The sequence below is a fragment of the Cottoperca gobio genome, unplaced genomic scaffold (genome assembly GCF_900634415.1).
Source record: "Cottoperca gobio unplaced genomic scaffold, fCotGob3.1 fCotGob3_246arrow_ctg1, whole genome shotgun sequence".
Classification (NCBI taxonomy): Eukaryota; Metazoa; Chordata; class Actinopteri; order Perciformes; family Bovichtidae; genus Cottoperca; species Cottoperca gobio.
In genome coordinates, this window is record NW_021166870.1 from 53,020 (window position 1) to 57,928 (window position 4,909).

General features: G+C 32.7%; 1 long non-coding RNA gene across 1 annotated transcript; it reads left to right on the forward strand.

The window, feature by feature from the left end:
• The first annotated feature begins 1,228 nt into the window (after nucleotides 1–1,228).
• Nucleotides 1,229–3,917, forward strand: LOC115005075 (uncharacterized). The gene is made up of 3 exons (XR_003831917.1): nucleotides 1,229–1,324; nucleotides 3,523–3,710; nucleotides 3,841–3,917. It is a non-coding gene; the product is annotated as an uncharacterized LOC115005075 (long non-coding RNA).
• The last annotated feature ends 992 nt before the right edge of the window (nucleotides 3,918–4,909 follow it).

A 4,909-nucleotide genomic window follows, 5' to 3' on the forward strand; every position in this document is an offset into this window, starting at 1 on the left:
TAGCCGCAGAGAAAGGCTGCGTTTCTCCAACGCAGTCCGCCATTATATATGGAAGCCCATTACCGCCGAGAAAATAAAAAATATCATTAAAACTGAGCCTCGTGATAAAGAAACAAACATGATATGTTATTATAATGACAAACTTTGTCGAAAAAATGACTTAGTATTGCAAAAATAATGAATCATTATTATGTGATTCTAAGTCTTTATTTTCAGATATTAAGTCTTTATTTTCAGATACTAAGTCTTTATTTTAGATATTAAGTCTTTATTATGAGATATTAAGTCTTTATTTTCAGATACTAAGTCATTATTTTAGATATTAAGTCTTTATTATGAGATATTAAGTCTTTATTATGAGATATTAAGTCATTATTATGAGATATTAAGTCTTTATTATGAGATATTAAGTCATTATTATGAGATATTAAGTCATTATTATGAGATATTAAGTCTTTATTATGAGATATTAAGTCATTATTATGAGATATTAAGTCTTTATTATGAGATATTAAGTCTTTATTATGAGATATTAAGTCATTATTATGAGATATTAAGTCTTTATTATGAGATATTAAGTCATTATTGTGAGATATTAAGTCGTTGTTTGGAGATACTAGGTCTTTATTTTCAGATATTAAGTCTTTATTTTCAGATATTAAGTCTTTATTTTCAGATACTAAGTCATTATTTTAGATATTAAGTCTTTATTATGAGATATTAAGTCATTATTATGAGATATTAAGTCTTTATTATGAGATATTAAGTCTTTATTATGAGATATTAAGTCATTATTATGAGATACTAAGTCATTATTTTAGATATTAAGTCTTTATTATGAGATATTAAGTCATTATTATGAGATATTAAGTCTTTATTATGAGATATTAAGTCATTATTATGAGATATTAAGTCTTTATTATGAGATATTAAGTCTTTATTATGAGATATTAAGTCTTTATTTTGAGATATTAAGTCTTTATTATGAGATATTAAGTCATTATTATGAGATATTAAGTCTTTATTATGAGATATTAAGTCATTATTATGAGATATTAAGTCTTTATTTTGAGATATTATGTCTTTATTATGAGATATTAAGTCATTATTATGAGATATTAAGTCATTATTATGAGATACTAAGTCTTTATTTTCAGATACTAGGTCTTTATTCTACTAAAGTTTCTCACTATAATAAGTCATTTTGGCGGCGCTGGGCTTCCATACTAACCGCAGGGGCGGTTTTAACTGACTTCGCTTCTCTTTGGACACAAGTTCCAGTTTCTTCGTTGCAACTGGACATTAAACACTCACCGACTCTCAGGTATTTATCTTAATATATATATTATATATTAGTATATATAATATGTGTTTGTTGTTGTTTGTGTTTTAGTTCACTTCAGATAGGTTCGACTAACGGTTGTTCTCCTCCAGCGGAGTGTGCACAGAAATACAACCAGAGAAGAAGAATCCAGAAGTTTTACTTTAGTAAAAGTAGAAATACAACAATATCAAAGTCAAGCATTCAAAAACTAAAAGTATTATCAGCAAAATGTACTTATAGTATCAAAAGTGCTTTTTCTGCAAAATGTCCCAAATATGTTAAATATTCTAACTATTTTATATAATATTATTATATTATTATTGATGATATAACATGTTATAGCTGGGTGAGATATAACTACCTTATACTGTTTATAAAGATATAATATACTGTAAATATATACAAAAACAGATATTTTATAAGATAATGGTGTGTTTTGTACGGAAAATGTGAATACAAAGTCAAATATTTCCTTCTGAAAATGTAGTGGAGTAGAATAAAATGGAAATACTCAATTAAAGTACCTTAAAATAGTACTTCATATTGTACAGTATTTAACTAAATGTACTTTTCACCACTGTATTTGAGTATTTTAATACTCTTTAGTAGAGTCTCTGTATTTCAGCTTTGAACTAGAAGTTGATTGTAGGTTGTTCCAAAGAGATGCTCCCACTGTATCTCAGTGAATATCATTTAATGGAAGTACGAAAACTGCATTGAGTCTGGTGCTGACACAAAGAACATCTCTTAAATAGGCTGTAAACTGCATTGAGTCTGGTGCTGACCCAAAGAACATCTCTTAAATAGGCTGTAAACTGCATTGAGTCTGGTGCTGACACAAAGAACATCTCTTAAATAAGGCTGTAAACTGCATTGAGTCTGGTGCTGACCCATAGAACATCTCTTAAATAAGCTGTAAACTGCATTGAGTCTGGTGCTGACCCATAGAACATCTCTTAAATAAGCTGTAAACTGCATTGAGTCTGGTGCTGACCCATAGAACATCTCTTAAATAAGCTGTAAACTGCATTGAGTCTGGTGCTGACACATAGAACATCTCTTAAATAGGCTGTAAACTGCATTGAGTCTGGTGCTGACACAAAGAACATCTCTTAAATAAGGCTGTAAACTGCATTGAGTCTGGTGCTGACACAAAGAACATCTCTTAAATAGGCTGTAAACTGCATTGAGTCTGGTGCTGACCCAAAGAACATCTCTTAAATAGGCTGTAAACTGCATTGAGTCTGGTGCTGACCCATAGAACATCTCTTAAATAAGCTGTAAACTGCATTGAGTCTGGTGCTGACCCATAGAACATCTCTTAAATAAGCTGTAAACTGCATTGAGTCTGGTGCTGACCCATAGAACATCTCTTAAATAGCTGTAAACTGCATTGAGTCTGGTGCTGACCCATAGAAACATCTCTTAAATAAGCTGTAAACTGCATTGAGTCTGGTGCTGACCCAAAGAACATCTCTTAAATAGGCTGTAAACTGCATTGAGTCCTGGAGGCTGACACAAAGAACATCTCTTAAATAGGCTGTAAACTGCATTGAGTCTGGTGCTGACCCAAAGAACATCTCTTAAATAGGCTGTAAACTGCATTGAGTCTGGTGCTGACCCAAAGAACATCTCTTAAATAGGCTGTAAACTGCATTGAGTCTGGTGCTGACCCAAAGAACATCTCTTAAATAAGCTGTAAACTGCATTGAGTCTGGTGCTGACCCATAGAACATCTCTTAAATAAGCTGTAAACTGCATTGAGTCTGGTGCTGACCCATAGAACATCTCTTAATAGCTGTAAACTGCATTGAGTCTGGTGCTGACCCAAAGAACATCTCTTAAATAAGCTGTAAACTGCATTGAGTCTGGTGCTGACCCAAAGAACATCTCTTAAATAAGCTGTAAACTGCATTGAGTCTGGTTCTGACCCAAATAACATCTCTTAAATAGGCTGCAAACTGCATTGAGTCTGGTGCTGACCCAAATAACATCTCTTAAATAGGCTGTAAACTGCATTGAGTCTAGTGCTGACCCAAAGAACATCTCTTAAATAAGCTGTAAACTGCATTGAGTCTGGTGCTGACACAAAGAATATCTCTTAAATAGGCTGTAAACTGCATTGAGTCTGGTGCTGACCCAAAGAACATCTCTTAAATAAGCTGTAAACTGCATTGAGTCTGGTGCTGTTTGTCCAGTTTGCAGATGATGCCGTGACCTCGGAGCTGCAGAGCTGTCAGTGATGGAGGACCTCTGGTGTGTGGCTGTGGGGGTTTTCCAGGTGTGGATGTTTGTGGTGGTGTTCCTCATCATGCTGCCGGCCATGTTCGGCCTCTCTCTGGGGGTCACCGGGGTCTACATCCAGATCCTGGTCCAAATCCTGGAGGTAACTCTGCTTCCACATCTGCTGGACTTTAGGCAATGCAGACTGTTTGTCCTCTTCACTTCTTACTTAATATGTTTGTGCAGTTAGGAAATGTGTCGGAGGTCATCTGAAAATAACTTTATGTTTGTAGTGGGCAACGTTACGAATCCAGAGAGGACGGCAGCAGCAGCCCAGCGTGCCCGTGCCTCTGCCCAACGGTGAGTGAGGCGTAAAGATCTTTATTTAACGAGGGTTAACTCAGAGCTTCATCAGAGCTGCGCCGAAGCTTTTATTAATAAATAAATGAAATAATAAAAATCTAACAAAAGAAAATTGAATTAAAAGACAAAAGACAGGAATTAGAAGATATATGTGTGGAGTGATATGTTAACAAATATGTGACAGTTTGTGCTCTAATTAATGATGACGTGTGTAAAACAGGCGGTTGATAATAAATAAAAATACATCAAGAAACAATAAACAAGATACTCCGGAGCAACGTCCACGAGGAATAAAACATGCAAATAAAAGTTGATAAAATAAGTATTAAATCGTAACAGGATCAAAATCAATATTATGTCTTTTTAAAATAAATCTAATTATAAAACATCCTGTTAAAGTGAAGCAGCTGAACTTCCTCTCAGGACGTTGTGTGTGGAGCTGTGTGAGATATGTGACTGTGTGTGTGTGTGTGTGTGTGTGTGTGTGTGTGTGTGTGTGTGTGTGGCCCCTCTATTGGTCAGTTTCAGGATGATGATGCAGACAGAGTTTATTGTGAACGCCGGCTGTTTAACCTTTAACACTCAAACTGCTCAATACTGAACACAAAGTTCATTTATTAATAATAATAATAATAATTAATAAATTAACTTACTTCAAAGTGCTTTACAGAAAACATTTAAAGCAAGGATATATATATACTGTATATATATATATATATTATATATACAGTATATATATATATATATATACATACTGTATATATATATATATATATATATACATATATATATATATACTGTATATATATATATAGACATATATATATATATGTATATATATACATAGATATAATGGTATATAGATATACTATACAGTATTATATATATATATATATATACAGTATATATATATACATACAGTTCTATATATAATACCTTATATATATTACAGTATATATATATACTGTATATATATATATATACGTATTCCAGTAGTAT